Source organism: Chenopodium album, chromosome 24 (assembly GCF_948465745.1).
Source record: "Chenopodium album chromosome 24, dcCheAlbu1.1, whole genome shotgun sequence".
NCBI lineage: Eukaryota > Viridiplantae > Streptophyta > Magnoliopsida > Caryophyllales > Amaranthaceae > Chenopodium > Chenopodium album.
The window spans coordinates 22,866,499-22,886,648 of NC_137857.1; the positions used below are offsets into that span (position 1 = coordinate 22,866,499).

The 20,150-nt window shown below is 38.0% G+C and overlaps 1 long non-coding RNA gene and 1 other non-coding gene across 3 annotated transcripts; both read left to right on the forward strand.

Moving 5' to 3' along the window:
- Positions 1-1,436: 1,436 nt before the first annotated feature.
- LOC145612069 (uncharacterized) lies at positions 1,437-18,374 on the forward strand. Of its 2 annotated transcripts, XR_014106523.1 has the most exons (5): positions 1,437-1,775; positions 16,515-16,567; positions 17,029-17,118; positions 17,520-17,982; positions 18,179-18,374. It is a non-coding gene; the product is annotated as an uncharacterized LOC145612069 (long non-coding RNA). The 2 variants fall into 2 exon arrangements; XR_014106524.1 differs by lacking the exons at positions 16,515-16,567; positions 17,029-17,118.
- Positions 13,490-13,596, forward strand: LOC145612791 (small nucleolar RNA R71). The gene has a single exon (XR_014106714.1). It is a non-coding gene; the product is annotated as a small nucleolar RNA R71 (small nucleolar RNA).
- Positions 18,375-20,150: the final 1,776 nt, after the last annotated feature.

Here is a 20,150-nt window from a genome sequence, read left to right on the forward strand (position 1 = left end):
TAACATGTTTAAATTATTATATTAATTTTCAGATTTGGGTATGTATGAATTTAGGGTTTAAAGTGTTGATTTTTCATGTTTTAAGGCTTAATAACGTACTAAACAAGTTACTTAATTATTCTATGTTCAAAGTATGTCAAAGTATGATTATTTTGGTTGTATATTAATTTTCAGATTTATTAAAGTTTCAATTTTTATGAACAGTAGTGTTAATTTCATGTTTTTATGCTTTTAAACCTATAAAATAATTATTGTGGGTATTTTGTGATTGAAAAAGCTTTGAACTTTATATTCTAACTTTAAAAATAATTTTCAAATTTCATACCTTTTATTTTGAAGCTTCTAATTGCATTGAATTGATATATTCTTGGTTTTTTAACACACTAACTTGCTATACAATGACTATTTCAAATAATTATGCTTATGGGGTTATTTTATATGCTTAAAACATTCTTCCAGATTTATTTAACCACTTTAAAGTTGCCGTAATTTGATATAAAACACTATATTTTCATAATTCTAATGCATAAACTTGTAGTTGGGATGTTGTACTACTAATTTTGACTAATGGGAGCAATTTAAAGGCTTTATTTTAATGGTTTGAGAGGTTTTAAAATGCTTTAGTATTGCTGTAATTTTAATTGCTTTGGTATTGATAGATTTCTAATTGTTTGGTTTAGGAGAGGACTTTGTAGAAAGCGACTTCTAGTTTCTAAAGTGGCCAATCGAATTGTTTACTCAAGGTACGTACAAGTTACAAAACCTTGTTTTTAGGTGCATGTTTAAGGACGGATCGAGAACTTAGTATCATGTCTAGAGATGACTGGGTTAAATTGTTTGGTTATACATTGTGAATTTCATTTGATGTGCACTATTACTTATTGTAATTATTGATTATGCTCTAATTATGCAAGGTGCGCTTAGAGGCAAAGGTATGTGATTGTGAAATGATTTATTTATTACTCATTCATGATTAATGAAATAGAATGAGTAAAGGAAATATTCAAGTCTTAAAAGACAAGGTTAAGAGTTTGGGGTGCCTTATGCACTCAAGGTGTTTATACACCGAGGTAGTAAATGAATAAATAATATATGTTGATTTGTCACTAATAAATCAAGAATTGAAATCGGAAACTTGCCTTGCTTGATTTAATTGTGTTTGGAATTTTTGAATTGTTATGCATATGAGTCATCACCAAGTGTAAACCGGTAAATCACGTAAAGTGCAAGATGGATGAGCAATAAAACTCTAAATTTGTGCAAATCTGGAGTAATGACAATCAAGGGTTGGCACTAGTGGAAAAAATCTTATTCGTGATAGGCTATTTGTAACGGGCAAAGCTTTGCCCGTTACAATTAAGATATTCGTAACGGGCAAACTAGTGTCCGTTACGAATACTATATTACACGTAGATGACCAAACATGGCCCAACTAATGAGAGGAGAGCCCAATACTCGGCTTTTTAGGTTTTCACTTAACAGCCGTCACACCTCTTTCTCTCTCATCAGTCCCTCACTCCCTCTCTCTCTCCTCTCCTCTCCTCCCCTCTCCGTCATTCACCTCTTCTCTTTCTTTTCAAACTCAGGCCCTCTCATTTCGAGGAGCAACGAGAAGACCTTGAGCAGCGATTGCGTTCATCTTGAGACCGGCGGCTTCATACATTAACTCCCAAGCGGCGTCGGTTTTGGGCGGAGGTGTAACCGGCGATGACGAACAACCAAGCCCGTAGGCTTCTTCCTCTTTAGATCTAAGTCGTTGAACGAACCGATGCTAGGTAAGATTATTCTCTTTGTAATCTTCGAATATTAAGTTAGTTGATTCAACTTTATTTTTTGAAATTTATGTTTTTTTAATTGATTTTAGTTTCTGGGTAATGGATTTTTAGTGATTTGGGATGAAATTCAATCAGATCTAATGGAGGAAAATAGATTTGATTAGAAAAATATAATAATTTTTAATATTTTTTAATAAAAATTGTTAACTGGGTTTTGTAGGTTTACCTTCTGTTTGCATCGGTTGGTGTAGTGACAGGCTTAAGTCGTATCACCTAATCAAAAGTATTACCTAAATCCTCTAACTAAAGTAGATAGGGAAGTAGGGTCGAATCCACAAGGAAACTGGTCTTTCTACTCCTAATTAATTAATATAATCTAAATTATTAAAGTAACCAATTTGTTGTTTATAATGTGAAATTATACTACAAAGATTAAGTTTAGGGATAAAGTCGATAATAAGAAGGCCTAGGGTCATAGGTTCACCAATAATTAATATTCCGGGATAAAACATAACAATCAACAATTAACATTGCACAAATATCATGATTAACAGGCTCTCGCAATTTATTAACCAACATAGATCTAACAGGCTCTCGCAATTTACTAGATCTAAGTTCCTATTGAAATTAGCCTTTAATATCAAATTGACATCTGCTCGATTCATCAATTCAATATTGCTAAACATTCACAATCAAATTACATCTGCTCGATTCATAACCCAATTGCAAAGAATTAAAACAATTCAATAAGAAATTATCATGAAATATTAATAATCAATAATAACAAATTATCCCTTCATATTAATTATGGATCCCCATAAACCCTAGAATTAAACTACTCAGACATAATTAAAACTAAACAAAACATAATAATTAAACAAGACATGAAGAAATTGAATGAATAAAATACTGAGATTAATTAAGAAAGAAATCGTACCAAGACGGCGGAATTACAATAGAGTTAAGGAACAAGAGAGAATAAGTCTAGAGAGAGAAAGTCTAAGTAGTGAGAGAAAGAATTAAAATCTAAGGTAAGAGAAGTGAAAAAGAAGTATCTATTCTTGCCTAATAATAACACATTAATACTAAGCAAGCTTATTCGCTAAACAAAAACTGATCGGAAATTAAACAAGTCCCTAAGCCTACTCGCGCCCGGTCGGGCAGTGGCTCGCCCGACCGGGCCCGCCTCTTTTCGCTCAGATGTCTTCTCGCGCCCGACCGGGCCCGCCTCTTTTCGCTCAGATGTCTTCTCACGCCCGGCCGGGCGCGTCTCCGGGTGCGGGCTTCCTCAAACACTGATCCGCCCTGCCCAGCCGGGCGCGCCTCCGGGCGAAGCCTTGTGGCTTGGGCAAGGCTTTTGGGCCTCCGAACTCCTACCTTTGGGCCTCCGAACTTGGCCCAAGTGCCATCAAACTGAGCCCTTAGTCACCGGTCGATACCTTTGATCGGTCTTGGGCTATCGAACGTGGTCGCGGTCTTCTAACACTTGTAGATGCTCCTCAAAAACCCGGGAAAATGCTCCAAGTACGCAAATTCCTACAAAACTCAAGCAAAACTACCAAAGCACTAGAAAACACAAATTAGTAATAAAAGTGGCTCATAGGAGCCAAAAACACTACTAATTACGACCAAGGGACGGGGACAAATATATATATATATATATATAATGAACACATCAAACTCCCCCAAGCCAAACCTTTGCTTGTCCCTAAGCAAAGAGCTCCTTAATGAACAATAAAACATGCCTCACCCCAATATAAAAATCAAGCACAAACGATTCAAGGCAAATCAAGTGAGCATGCTTCAAAATCAACCAATCCTATCCATCTAATCACCCTTCCTCCCCAACAATTGTCAAGTAGAGCAAACCACAAGAGCATATAGAATTCAAGACTAGTGCTCACACACTCAACTCTCATTTATGTGGCGAGTAAAAGATGTACTCGATCGCTCTCCATCCCAACCCCTTTAATGTGAACAATGCCCTCCCAAACTCACAACACTCGTGTGTTTAAAAAGACATACACTCAACCTAATAGTCGACTCGGAATATGTCAAGTCATAACTTGCATTGATAAATAACACTTTCACATTTACACAACTCTATGCACTAGGTCAAAAGGTCTTTAAAGCTTGTAATGTAAGGCTAGGGTGAAAGGGTAGGATAAATTTGGGAATATGTGAGAGAAAAGCCTTGCTAAAAGGGAGCTATTTCCTAATAAACCCATGACCAAATATAATGATCATACACATCTCCAACAAAACTAACTCCAACACAAATCCACCAAATATACTCCAATCATAAAAACCAACCCAATACTTACAAAATTTCACTCATAAAAATATGATAATGTAAAACTCGAGTGAAACACAAACTCTAAACTATCAAACATGAATTTTTCATTGAAACTCAATTTTTTCCTTTCTTTTCTTTTGATCAACCTTCGTTTAAAACATTTGAACATATGACAATTTTTTTTCTTTTTTTGCTCTTTTTTTCATTTTCTTTTCTCTTTTTTTTCTAGAAGTTCACTTTCTCTTTTTTTTTTCTCATTTTTTTTCTTGAACTTCTTTTTTTTTTCATCACACTTTTATTTTTCAAATATATACACAATAAAACTCATTAAAACAAAAATATGATCAAGAACAAATAACTTCTCAAACCCACCCAAATTGTGCAAATAATGTGCACACTACAAACTCCCTCACATCACTCACTAATAGCTCCCCCAAGCCAAGCTTGGGACTAGTAACCAATGGGGCAAACATGGCTTGTAATGTGGCTAAAAACAATAAAAAGTCAAGGCAACAACATGGGTAGCAAGAAGGGAACAAATGTATCTAAATAAATCTGAAGGCTACCTAAAAGAACAAATGCCTTCGTCCTCCACATGTGCATAATAGCGAGTTATGAAACACTACTCATCGTTGCAAACCAATACTCAAATTCATTGACATACCAGGAACTAATCACACATTCCTAACCAAATCAACTAGTCAAGCACTATATTCACAAGCAGTTGGGCAAAATTGACGCATGTTTAGGAATCCAAGTAATTAAACTTCAAATCATGATCAACAAATCCACAATGCTCAAAATCAAATACCAAGAATCAAAACAATTTTTTCTCAAGTATGGGGCACAGGGAAGCATGATTTACAGTTCATTGGTTCGTATTTTTTTTATTTTTAATTTTTTTGTATTTTCTCATATAGGAAAGCGATAAAACTATACTAGAAAGCAATAAAATCTATACTATGAAAGCAATAAAATCTAAACTAAGCACACTAAAGAAAAATAAAAAGAAAAGGGAAAGAAAGAGTACCTAAATATATAAGAAATCCCCCCAAGCTAAATCAGACAATGTCCTCATTGGCTTAAAGGGAAGCTTGTAATCCAAGTGACTACCCTTCATCATCAAACTTGTCTCCACCACCATCCCAAACATTGCAATGCATCACCTCGGTACTGTTTGGGGTATTATTACCCTTGACAAGTGGACCAATGAAGAGGTGCCACGTGTCAGAGGCTGGCAGATCATCCTTGGCCAATCACCAGCTGACACGTGGCCTCTCCAGATACTCTCTTAGAATTGCGGCCTTCAAGGGCCCAATTCCCCAAAAATCCGCTATTTGGCGGCGCAGCCCATCAGTCCTAGGTTAGAATGACCTAGGGAGGGGCACTTTTCCCAATGACCCTATAAATAGGGAGATATTCCCCCAAAATGGGGGACATTCAGAAATTTACTATCATTTATTACATCTTACTTTCTCTCTCATCAGAGAACACCTGAGCTTGGAATCCAAGCAGATCCCCACCTAAATTTCCGCACTTTTTATTCTCCTTCAAGTTACTAACTTGAGCGTCGGAGGCGGAGCACCACCCAACCGGTGTCTCCGTTGTTTTTGCAGGTACAGAGTCAGCAGGACCAGTCTTCGAGCTGTAACTCTCCCAAGGGACCAAAAACACCCAAAACAGGTACAATTTTGGACAAAATAGAAACAAAGTGTTAGTAAGAGAAAAGGCAAAAACGAGTCAGGTCCACTATTTTGCTCATAACTTTTTTATACAAATGATAATGACGTGATTCCGATTGCATTGGAAAGTAGACTTGAAGAGCTTTCCAATGATAGGTCACACGTAAAATTTCGTTAAGAAACGCAAAAGTTATAGTCGTTTGAAGTTGCCTAGTTTTGCTGCCGCGGTCTCGCGCCCGACCGGGCGAGCTTGGCCCGACCGGGCCCGCCTCTAGAGTCCAACTACGTTGTTTCATGGGACTTGCTGCTCGAAACACCTTTTTTTTTTTTGAAACCCAGCAAGGAAAATATATATTAATTGGCGGATAAAGAGTCCATCAAAACGTAGGGAGCAACATCTTGGGGACAATGATTTTCCCAAGTTTGTTCTTCTCCAAACGGAAAAATCCTAGCAAGAGCATGTGCTACAGCATTGCCATCTCTGTGAACATGTAACCAAGAAACAGTAGCAAAATTACAGCACAAAGAAAGGATATCATCTAAAACAATATCAATATCAGCAGAGTATGTAGCGCCTTTGGAAAGTCTGTCAATAACCACTTTGCAACCGGACTCGAGAATGATATCATGGAGCTGGAACTTCCTACCCAGACGAAGAGCAAACAAAATGGCTTTAGCCTCAGCCACTTCAGGTGTCCAGTAAGCACGGGTTCGTCTGGTAGCAGCAAATAAGAGTCTGCCATCATGGTCTCTGGCAGAGACACCAAGGCCAATCCAGCCTTCCTCCGAGATTGAAGCATCAATGTTCAGTTTAATTATTCCAAGGGGAGGCGCACTCCAATGCTTGGGGCTCCTTGCTGCACACGGGAAAGAAGATTTGTAAATCCGAGCCTCATATTTTCCTTGTTCCTCAACATAGTGAAAGACTCTATCCACAAGCACAGCATTGGGGGTGATCTTGTTATCAAAAACTTTCAAGTTACGTTCTCCCCAAATACACCAAGCCAAGAAGTAACCCCGTTGCTTCATTTTTTCATCAAGGTGTTTCCAGCTTACCACCAAATCACAAAAGGAGTCAGCCAAACTCCAATTCATCATTGGTTCACAATCACAATCAAGCCACAGTTCATTCACTCTCGGACATTCAATCAAAGCATGTGAGACGGTTTCGGTTTCAATTCCACACCATGGACATTTTGCATCATCAATCATGTGCCTATGAAGGAGAAGACTACGAGTAGGGAGAGTGTTTGTGCACATACACCAGAGAAAGTGCCTCACCTTGGGTGAGACCTTGGCTTTCCAGATTTCGACCCATGCATGATGAAAGCGGTCAAGATCACAACCTTTACCAAGCAAGTAAGCTGTTTTCACGGAATACTCACCATCTTTGGAGAATGCCCAGCATAGTTCATCATCACAGTCCACAGCTCTAAGGGGAAGGGAGAGGATGCAGCGAGCATCTCTCTCATTGAAATGTTCCTCAATAAATTCCACCCTCCACTCCTTGCTTTCTTCATCAATTAAATCACTGACCAAGCTCACGCCTTGAATCTCTGGACTCGTAATAAACCTTCCAGCTTCGTCAGCCAACCACGGATCGCTCCATACATTCACCTTACGCCCATTACCAACTTACCAAATTATGCCTTCTTTGACAAGAGATTTAGAGGACCATATGCTCCTCCATGAGTAAGACCCTCCCACCCCAAGAAAAGCATCCAAAAAGTCACTATTGGGATAGTATTTTGCTTTTATCACACGCCCAAGAAGTGACTCCGGAGCTTGGACCAAACGCCAAGCTTGTCTTCCAAGTAGAGCATCATTGAACACCGCCAAGTCTCTAAACCCCATGCCACCAAGGCACTTCAAAGTACACAAAGATTCCCAACTTTTCCAGTGAACTTTCCGTCTCCCATTACTAGAGCCCCACCAAAACCTTGCCATTGTCGAGTGAATGTTGTGGATAATAGAGCATGGTAGCTTATAAACACCCATTAAATAGGTAGGAATAACTTGAATCACCGATTTTAGGAGCACCTCCTTTCCGGCTCTCGAGAGGAGTTTTTCCTTCCATCCTTGTAATTTCTTCCATATCCTATCAAGAAGCGCCTCAAACACAACTCTCTTCGATCGACCCACAATAGTTGGGATCCCAAGTTATTTTTCGTGGCTATCAACCTGCTTCATACTCAAAATACTCATAATCTCATCCCTTTGCTCATTTCGAACCCCCTTGCTAAAAGAAACTTCCGACTTGTCATAATTAATTTTCTGTCCGGATGCTTGTTCATACTGGTTGAGAATATCAACTACAATTAAGCATTCCCGTCGGTTAGCTCTGGTGAAAAGGAGGCTATCATCTGCAAATAGAAGATGAGAAATCTCAGGCCCATTCCAGCTAGCCCTCGCGCCATGAAGACTCTTCTCTCGGACTTTCTGTTGTAGCATGCTAGAGAATACATCATCCACTAAGATGAAGATATAAGGGGATAGGGGATCCCCTTGGCGAATACCCCTAGTAGGAAGTACTTCACCACAGATACCTCCGTTAATGACGAAGGAATAAGAAACCGAAGACACACAATCCATTACCAAGTTAACCCATCTGCCATCAAACCCCATTGTCAGCAAAAGTTTCCGAAGAAAGCCCCACTCCACCCTGTCATAGGCTTTGCTCATGTCTAGTTTCAAAGCCATAGAGCCCTTCTTGCCCTTACTCCTGTGTTTCATGGTATGGAACAATTCTAGAGCAATCAAGGCATTATCGGTGATAAGCCTTCCTAGGACAAAGGCACTTTGGTTTTCTGAAACCACTCTAGGAAGGATATTTTTCAGTCACAGAACAATTGACTTTGACACTAGTTTATAAAGAACATTACACAAAGCAATAGGGCGATACTCCGCAGTAGTTTTAGGATCATTCACTTTCGGAATAAGGACAATATTAGTATTATTTACATGTTTCGGGGATGAAATACCATGTAAAATATTACTAACAAATAAAGTAACATCATCACCAATGATATGCCAAAATTTCTGATAAAAAATAGCATGCATACCATCCAGCCCGGGGGCTTTGCAGGGGTGCATCTGTTTAAGAGCCAGCAAAATCTCGTCTTTGGTGAAGGGTCTCGTGAGCTCAGCATTGTCTTCATCAGTGATAATCGGACCCATAGAACTAAGAACCTCATGAATAATATCATCAGAGGGGTTAGAGACTTAGAGGTGGTAAAAAGAGAATTAAAATGTTGAGTGACTATTTGCTCAATAACCCCCTCATCATCCTGCCAATTTCCTTCGCGGTCACGGATTCCATCAATGAAATTTTTCTTCTTCCTTTGGGAAGCCTTCTGATGAAAGTAACTCGTATTTCTATCCCCATCACGAACCTCTGAGACTCTACTCCGAATATACCAATAGGCTTCAAGTTTCTCGTTGAGCTCATCAAGTTGTTTTTCAAGCCTCAAGCACTCCTCAACACTTTATGCGGTAGTAGGTTGGTGTTGCGCAATCTGTAGAGCCTCTTCAGTTTGTGTTATCTGTTTCCCCATACCATGAAATTTCACACCACTCCATTTACTCAAACCACGAGCAACTGCAGCAATACGGCCTGGAGTGACTTCACCTTTCGAATCGTCCCAAGCTTCTCGGACTGCCTGTTCACACGACTCATCAAGTAGCCAGCTCGTTTCAAATCTAAAGTTGAATTTCTTCTTTTTCCTCGAGGTTTGAAGCTTTCTTTGACTGAGAAGGATAGCCTTATGATCAGATGTGTAACGAACAAGATGCTCCACTTTTGGGTGAGGGAACATATTATACCAGTTGTATGAGGCAAGAAAGCGGTCTAAGCGTTCCCTTATTCTGGTATTGATGCTTTGTCCTCGTTCCCATGTATACCATCCCCCAACATAGTCAATGTCACGAAGGCTACACTCATCAATAGCATCCCGAAAATTAGCTATTTCCCTGCGCACTCTATCAGCACCCCCCTCTACCTTCTCATAGCCCAGCACTTCATTAAAGTCGCCCCCAAACAAGATTGGGTGATCAGAATCAGCATATAATTGACGGATTAGAGCCCAAGTTTTATGTTTCTCCTCTTCTTTCGGCCATCCATAAATCCCAACAAAGCGCCAAACTCCTTTTGGATCCATAATGTCGCCACATATGTGATTATTCGAGAAAGAGACCAAACGAAAATCAATGTTTGCCTTCCAGTAAAGACATAATCCTCCTGCCTTCCCTACACTCGACACACCAAAAGCATTGGGGCAATTAAATTTGTCTCGTAATCCCTCCACCACTTCCTTCTTAACCATCGTCTCCGACACAAAAATCATGTCGGGGGCAAGCCTATTACTCCACCTCCGGAGCTGTCGAACTGTCGGGGCGTTGCCCATTCCCCGACAATTCCAAGCAAGAACACTCATTGGGAGAGGCGGGATTGGTTTGCACCAATCTCCGCCGCTAATTCGATATCCATACTGCTCACATCATCTTTTTTCTTCTTGGTATTTTGCACCTTCTCCACCTCACTGTCATTACTACATTCTCTCCCTCTTTTTATTGCTAAAACAGGGGTTACTTCTTTACCATCTCTCTACTTACTTCTATCAATTCTTTTCCACTTATGAGCACTTTTAGCTCCCTCACTTTGCTGTGAAGTTTCATCAGTACCTCCAACAGTTACTGGAATGGAATTAGAAATCTCCCTAACACCTTTCTCTGACATCGATTTCATCACTGCCCTATTCTCAGAAATATCCAGGGGGGTTTCCACTTCCTTGTTCAAGTGGTTATCACAGTTCGAGGCCAAAGAAAGTGTAGGGTTATCATCATGCTTTACACTGTCTTCACCATCTTGCTGGGGTTTTAGAGTAAAATCAAGTCGTTTGGTGGCTTTAAGGGATTCAATTTCCTCTACTTCTTTAGCCCTCCCTTTCCTAGGAGTAGCCTTAAGAATAGTACTCCATCCAAGTGCCTCCTGCTTATCATCTTCAGACACATTCAAGCAATCTCGTTCTGAATGTCCCATAATCCCACACGCAAAACAGAAGAATGGTAGCCTTTCATATGCAAAATCAACTCTCAATTCCCTCCCCTTTCTGTCTTTTATAGTCTGGAATCTGCGCAGCGGTAGGGAGGTATCAAGCATTACTTTCACCCTTCTATACCTTCCAATTCCCAGAATATCTTCTTCAATTTCAAGAACTTCACCCATCCCCTGCACCAATGCCCTGACATGAGTGTCCGAGCGGCAGTTAAAGGGGAGGTTTTTAATTCTTACCCAAAAAGGGGAGAATTTGAGGTCAATTTCCTCTGGTTGTTCGTTTCCGTCAATCTCTTTGAGGATCACCAACATGTTATTAAAGCACCAAGGTCGCCCCTTCAACACTTTCTCGACATCCTTCCAATGAAAGAATCGGAAGGCAAATAAATTTGGGCTAAGAACCCTAATTGCGAGTCCATGAATCGTTGCCCAAGCATCCGTAATTGTCTTTTTAAACGCCTCAACGTTGTAGGATCGCTTAGTGAGAAGTTTACCCACCAACATCAATTCTAAATTATCACCGCCTTCATTCGAATTCAGAGCACCCAAATCAATTGCAGTGGTTTCCTCCTCATGAATGCGAAGGTTAGAGCACAATTTCGCTATCTCCTCCGCCATTAGCAAGGAAATCAGTACAAAGACACAAATCGCTACCGGAATCCGGCAGGGAACTATCGAAGGATAGAGATCGCCCTTTTTCTCGAGAGAGTTTGCCCTTTCTTTCAAGGGAGTCTGTTGTTCCACCGAAAGGCACTTGCTCGAAACACCTTTTTACACTTGATTTTCTTCTTTTTTCCACAAGATTGAGCATTTATCTCCCGATCAAGTGGGACTTTCACTACGGGCTCAAGCTCTACAACTTGCTTCTCTTTCTCCACTTGTTCATCCTCAAACCCAAGTCCTACACAATTTAGAGCTCTTTCTATAGCATCCACTTCATCTTTCCAAGTATTAGTTTTTCCTGCGGAAGATGCAACACAAAATACCGCCTCCAAGGGATCTCTAATGAGAGCTTGGGGCTTATTAGAAAAATTATTTACATCAACACTATGGCACTTTTCCTCGAACATGGGGCTTTTAGGGACATTATTTAAATTAAAAGTAATATTATCATCCCCTACACATAATGTAAGTTTACCACTTTTCACATCTATTATTGCCCCTGCAGTCCAAAATAATCGGAATTTGCAAATCTTCCTTCATATCAAGAACAACAAAATCAACAGGTATATAAAATTTACCTACTCTAACAGGAACATCCTCTAAAATACCTAAAGGGTATTTAACAGAACGGTCGGCCATTTGCAGAGTAATATTAGTAGATTTTCATTTACCTAAATTTAATTTAGAGCTCACAGATAATGGCATAACACTTACAATAGCACCCAAATCACATAAAGCTTTATCAATCATCAGATTACCAATATGACATGGAATAGAAAAACTACCCGGATCTTTTAGTTTAGGTGGAGATTTATTCTGTAAAATAGCACTACATTCTACAGTAAAAGCAACTGTCTCTACCTCACTAATAGATCTTTTTCTAGTTAAAATTTCTTTCATAAATTTAGAATATGCGGGAACTTGAGTAATTAATTCTGTAAAAGGAACCGTTACCTGCAAATTCTTCACAATCTCCAGAAACTTACTAAATTGCTTATCCAACTTACTCTTTAAATGCCTATTAGGGAATGGAAGTTTGATTACTGGTTTCTGTACATCTCCACTCTTGTCCTGGAGTTTACCCTGCAAAGAATTATCAGAAATATTAGTGCTACCCCGGAGCCCTGCAGGGCTAGTAACAACATCATTTGGTATAACGGAATCAGGATTAGCAATTTTTGTTATAACAGGTTCATCATCTTTGGGCATAGGAGGCCCATCATAGTGTGAACCACTCCTCAGGGTAATTGCATTCGCATATTCTGTAGGTTGTACTGGCTGTGATGGTAGGGCTCCCTGCTGGCGAGTTTGCAGAGTAGAGGAAAGTCGCGCAATCTGAGTATCTATCATTTTATTATGTGCTATCAATGAGTCAATTTGCGCATCTCTACTCTGCATCTGCTTCTGCATAGTACCTAACATCGTTTTGATTTCTGATAGGTCAGAATCAAATGGAGGAGTAACAACCTGTTGTGGTCTCTGATGTGGAGGTTGGTAGTACCTCTGCTGTGGTTGTTGTACCTGTGGTGGGGGGTTAGGCACATTCGTACTATTGTACGACATATTTTGGTTATTTTTCAACCCTGCATTGTAGGTGTTAGAGTATGGACTAATTTGCTTATATGCTTGAAAAGCATTAACCTTTTCAAGTGAACTCCTACAATTCTGCGTCCAATGACCTACAAGACCACAATTTTCACAAAATATTACAGGGTTAGTACCAATAGCAGAAACATTAGCAATGGAAGATGAATTAGAATTATTAATATTGTCTAATTTCTGGCTAATAGAAGTCAATTGTGCTTGCAAAAAGGATATAGAATCGACTTGATGTTTTCCCTTATTTGCAAATCCTCTGGGATTCCCATATTGGGAATTGTGAATAGCCATCTCTTCGACAACATTGCTCGATATATTCACATCCAAATTCATAAATCTTCCGTTAGCTGCAGAGTCCAAAATCATTCTTGAATTATATCCAAGCCCATTGTAGAAAGCTTGGATTATCTGCCACTGTTCTAGTTTATGATGGGGACATTCTCTCTGCAAATCCTTAAATCTTTCCCAAGCTTCATATAAAGATTCATCCGCTTCTTGGGAAAAATTTAGGATTGAACTCCTTAACAAAGCTGTCCTCTCTGCAGGGTAATATTTATTATCGAAATTCAAAACAAGAGTATCCCAGACAATAATACCAAGTGCAGTTCTATTCAATCCATTATACCATAATTTAGCTTTACCACACAAAGAAAAAGGAAAAAGAATCTCCCTGATTTGGTCTTGTGTGACCCCATTCTGCCTAATAGTCTTGCAATATTGACAGAAATCTGCAATGTGAAGATTAGGATCTTCACCCTTAGCTCCACTGAACTGCTTTCTTTCTATCATCGTTATAAACTGGGGCTTGATCTCGAACTGGACTCCCTCGAGATCAGGTGTAGGAGAAAGATGTGGAAAATCCGTCAGGGATGGCTGCGAATAATCGCTAAGCTTGCGAGGTGGAGGTGGTGGTGGTGTACCCATCTCTAGTTCTGAATCAGAAGAGTGCTCCGAATCACTAGAAGTAGGTAATGGATTTCCAGGAATATTGTTGCTCCCAGAACCTGCCAGGATCTGCCTATAAAAATTCTTCTGTCTATGAAACGAGCGTTCGATCTCAGGATCGAATGGAATGTAACCTGATCTGGAACACCTGGGCATAAACAAAGAACTAAAAAGACAGATATTAGAACTACCTCAAAGAACTAATGTCCTTTGAGGCAAAAGAAAAATAATCTAGACTACAAAAACAATTAGAAATAAAAATAAAACCGTTTCCCGGGAACGGCGCCAAATTTTGACAGGCTTAAGTCGTATCACCTAATCAAAAGTATTACCTAAATCCTCTAACTAAAGTAGATAGGGAAGTAGGGTCGAATCCACAAGGAAACTGGTCTTTCTACTCCTAATTAATTAATATAATCTAAATTATTAAAGTAACCAATTTGTTGTTTATAATGTGAAATTATACTACGAAGATTAAGTTTAGGGAGAAAGTCGATAATAAGAAGGCCTAGGGTCATAGGTTCACCAATAATTAATATTCCGGGATAAAACATAACAATCAACAATTAACATTGCACAAATAACATGATTAACAGGCTCTCGCAATTTATTAACCAACATAGATCTAACAGGCTCTCGCAATTTACTAGATCTAAGTTCCTATTGAAATTAGCCTTTAATATCAAATTAACATCTGCTCGATTCATCAATTCAATATTGCTAAACATTCACAATCAAATTACATCTGCTCGATTCATAACCCAATTGCAAAGAATTAAAACAATTCAATAAGAAATTATCATGCAATATTAATAATCAATAATAACAAATTATCCCTTTATATTAATTATGGATCCCCATAAACCCTAGAATTAAACTACTCAGACATAATTAAAACTAAACAAAACAAAATAATTAAACAAGACATGAAGAAATTGAATGAATAAAATACTGAGATTAATTAAGAAAGAAATCGTACCAAGACGGCGGAATTACAATAGAGTTAAGGAACAAGAGAGAAGTCTAGAGAGAGAAAGTCTAAGTAGTGAGAGAAAGAATTAAAATCTAGAGTAAGAGAAGTGAAAAAGAAGTATCTATTCTTGCCTAATAATAACACATTAATACTAAGCAAGCTTATTCGCTAAACAAAAACTGATCGGAAATTAAACAAGTCCCTAAGCCTACTCGCGCCCGGTCGGGCAGTGGCTCGCCCGACCGGGCCCGCCTCTTTTCGCTCAGATGTCTTCTCGCTCCCGGCCGGGCGCGTCTCCGGGCGCGGGCTTCCTCAAACACTGATCCGCCCCGCCCGACCGGGCGCGCCTCCGGGCGAAGCCTTGTGGCTTGGGCAAGGCTTTTGGGCCTCCGAACTCCTACCTTTGGGCCTCCGAACTTGGCCCAAGTGCCATCAAACTGAGCCCTTAGTCACCGGTCGATACCTCCGATCGGTCTTGGGCTATCGAACGCGGTCACTGGCGGATCCACGTTGTGACCCGGGGGGGCACGTGCTACCCCCGAAAAAAAAAAAAAAAAACTTTATTGTTTCATAAATGCCTCCAGTAAAAACACTATATAAATATTAAACAATGCATATATTGTAGAATAACTGAAGTTGCTTCAGTGGTAACTTAGCTAAGTGGTTGTATCTTTATTGTGCAGCGGGGTTTGGGTTCGAATCTCCTCCCATACATTATTTTTTGGTTCATTTCTATGTCTTTATTATTTTGTTTTTCCAAAACTATCAACGCTTTATTATTTTTCATCCCACATTACTTTTCTCTTCCTTGACATTTTTATTCAAATAGAAGATAGAAATAAATTACTTCCATCAACACGGGATTATTTCCCAAATTACCTTCCACTTTCTTGACATTCTTGTGAATTTAAATGCGTTTGATAAAAACAACTTTCATAAAAATTGGTTAACAACAATAATAGTATGGAATATATATAGATAATTTGTCCGTAAAGAAAATATATAAGTAATATCTTATTAATTTGACTAATTTTATTTGATTGTAATACAAAGTATTTCGATAACTAGTCTATTGTGCTAATTGCAAAATCTATAGATATTTAAAATTTGATGTTAACTTTTTTTTTTTTTTTTTTGTATATAAAAAATCAAAATACATTATGCAAAAAAAAAAAAAAAATTCGATGTGTTGTTACCAGCTCAAATAATATACGTAGAAGTTTGAGTCCCGAGTTAGTAGGTGTATATTGTTTTTTTTTTTTCCTTCTAGCGCTTAGTGCTACCCCTACTTTGGAATCCTGGATCCGCCACTGAACGCGGTCGTGGTCTTCTAACACTTGTAGATGCTCCTCAAAAACCCGGGAAAATGCTCCAAGTACGCAAATTCCTACAAAACTCAAGCAAAACTACCAAAGCACTAGAAAACACAAATTAGTAATAAAAGTGGCTCATAGGAGCCAAAAACACTACTAATTACGACCAAGGGACGGGGATAAATATATATATATATAATGAACACATCATGTAGCCGTCGGAATTTGCGGGTTTCAGCTCATCCAGAATATTTGCGGCAACCCAGAAGTGAGGTATATCTTTCTCTCTAATTCAATTTCTTGATTTTCCTTTTAAATTCAAAATAGACTTATTAATATAAAGCGGGGTTCATAATATTATTATTAGGTTTAATTTATCTAAATTGATTTCATTAGGTTGTTTTGATGTGTATTTAAAATCTTTGTATTATTGTGGTAGTTTTGAATTAGGTTTTAAATTCGTGTGAATAAGCAATTTGAGTTGTGTATTGTTGTAAGGTAAATTATGGTGGTTTATCTCGTACTTGTCGATCAATTGTGTGAAATTTTAGGGATTATAAAGAAGCTCGGCCAAATTGTGTGAAATTGGATTTGTTTCAGGCATGTGTGAATGTTTTGACATGGAAATTTTCAGTTGATTAGGTTGCCCTGCTCTTGAACAGAGCAATGTTAATTTTCTGGTTGAATTTTTCATTCTGTAAGTGATTGTTTGTGTGAATTTTTTATTAGATCTGATTGAATTTCATCCCAAAGATAGAAGGGGCATGAGCTTCAAATTGTTGCCACAAACCTTAATCAGTATATCAAGATCTTCATCAGGTGGTGTAATGGTGCTTGTATTATTATTTTTATCTTCATTGTCATTTAGTTGGCTGCTGCAACTAAATTTGAATACACAAGCACTAAACTGTGCCCTTGATCAGTCCAGTACAATGTGTATTAATACCTTATGCTTGTATTTCATCTGAGTGAAAGTTATTGCTTTTATTGATATTGATATCAGTTTGTATAGTTTTGTAGATTTACCCTCCTTTGTCTATTTTTCTGTGATCGAGAAGTGGTATTACTTCTGCTGCTAGAATATGTGCTCTTGTCGTCCAAATTTGAATGTTATTGTCCAATAATATGTCCTGTCTTTTTCTTTGCAATTTGGTTTTCTCTGAGATTGATGCATCTTGTGTAGCAATGTGTTTACTGATTAATAAACATTGCCTTGGCAGAACGGAAAAGGCAGAAAACTAGTAACTCAATTAACCGGAGTAATAAATTGAGGGATTTATACCATCAAGTTACAATTTGCTCCATAGATCTTTTACCAATTCAGAAGTGAATTTTTTGAGGCACATTCAGAATTGAATTTTCCCATCCCTAAGTAATGATAATCGAAGTATGAAAACAGATTAACAGATGTTGAGCGATGATTCAGATGTATAAGTTTGTTGGAAGCCTCGTAGCAAAAGTATATGTGTCTTGTTTTGCTGTCTTTGTGAATTTAGTGATTTGTTTTCTTTTGTTGGAGTATAATCTGTTATGTTTGTATGGGCAACAAGTAGCAATCCTATTGATGTTACGGATTCATGTTGGGAGATGTATGTCATTGTTCATAAGATAGCTGACCTAGAGGGAGACCAAAGTAGATTGCTATAAACAGCTCTAGATATGAGCAAGATACAGTTTAACAAGGTACTTTGTCAATGCCCCATAATTTGCTGCATCATTGCTAATTACCCCAAATGTAATATCGTATTGTTGTTCCCACTTGAATTTAAAATTCATAGTTAAACAAAGTGATGAAAGTTTTTGCCATGTGATTGCTGGAAGGCATGCATTTCTTATACTGAAAAAGTACTCAAAATTTTGCATTTATCTTGTCGTGCAGGATGTTCGGCAAGCAATGCGGCAAAGCTACTCAAGAGTTTTGGAAAGCTTAGCATTTACATTATGGCTAGACTAGACGATTTATTATTTTAGGTAGTCTTATGTAAACTTGTTTAATTATTATTACAATGATTTGTTTTTTCTTTGTTTTAGTTTTAGTTATTAGGAAATAATTAAAGCAGCTTTTCTTGATTGTATATTATTCGGTAATTAAGTGTATACTGTACTTGTATTATATATATATATATATTTCATTTGATAAAATAATTTTTCAAGCTAGCTGTCCAGCCATGTGCTGGATTTTTTTTTTTAATTGGATCTCATAGTATTCACAACGGGCAGAACTTGTCCGTTACGAATAATGGGTTATTCGTAACGGGCAACATAAATGTCCGTTACGAATAATGGGTTATTCGTAACGGGCTTTTCAGGTGCCCGTTACGAATAATGAGTTATTCGTAACGGACAGTGCCTGTTACGAATAACAATGGCCATCCGTAACGGCCGCATACGTAACGGACGCTGCCCGTTACAGATGGCCCCTTTTTGCCCGTTACGGATGAGGATTTTTCCACTAGTGTGGGGTACATGGGGTATTAGCCGTGTACTTTTCTCGAGGCCGTCTGATCTACGAGTTTCTTATTTCAAATATTTTTCTTAAAACTAGGAGTTAGGTGAGATCTCATACTAACTACGGTCACGGAGTCGCGCCCGTGGTCGTTGGATGTTTATTGATGTTTCCAAAAGGAGGCATGGGGTTTTTCTTTATTGATGTTGCAAATGGGACATGGGTTGGACAACCTTGTCTATTGCTAAATTTAATGAATAAATTGAAATGAGTTAGCTACTATTAACTAGTGAAGTCTTAATAAATTGGATAGTTGAGTCATGTGTTGAGTTTGTTATTTAATGATGCATATGGTTGATTATTAGTAGCATGTTAGGTATTTTTTAATTTATTTCGCAGCTTGTATGTACTCAGCTTTGCTGATTACGTGCTTTTGTGTGTGTGTGCTTTGGTCATGGCCTTCGCCTTTCAATGACCCTGTGACGATCCAATTTTTACACTTGTAATATTGGGGAGCAGAATAACCGCAGGTTCTTACACATGCAGCATTCATCAGGGTTGTGGGATATTGAGTAGAGAGTTGGTTGTCGCATTTCATTTCCTTTGCAAGTTTGAATTTATTTTAATTCGATTTTATTTAACACTATTTCTTTTGGGTTTGAATTTATTTGAACACTGAATTTAATCACTTACTATTTCTATTGGGTTTTGAATAAGGGCCTTAATGGTTCCAACTTGTAATACTTATTTTGATTTAATTCCTTTGTTATGAGGTTTATTTATAACTGTTTTGGTTTTTCCGCTGCTATTTTCTGAGATTATGTGGAGGGTAAATTCAAACCTAAATCGAACTTAAGCCCACCTTACCTATGACCCAATGATCATGCGGAGGGTCAAAAGGCTTAAATCCCACTCCTAATACAATTAGGATTAATTAGAAGATTCTATAAGTTTCTAAAATATCTTAATTATCCTTTTTGAAAAGATAAGATTAAAGCATTTGAAATTGAATAAAACTTTTCTTTTTGAAAGTCCTAATTCTATTTGAATTGAAAGACGTTCAAAGATTGTCAGTTATTGTTTTCGTGCTTCATGGTTTTTATCTAATTCTTATATGCTTGGATAGCTCTTGAAATTATTTTTCCAATGATATATTATAATATTAATTCCGAGCTATCACGAAAAAAGATATAAAAGAAATACGAAACTCTATCCAAAACTGACACCGTCCCACTATTTCGGTCATATCTTTTATTCTACAAAGTATTTTAATCTGATTCTAATTGGGTTAGAAAGTAGACTTCAAGAGCTTTCCAACGATATCTTATTTATCTTATTCAGATTTCTGGATCAAAAGATATGATAAAAACAAAAACCGTAAAAACTGTTGTCTATCACAAGAGTT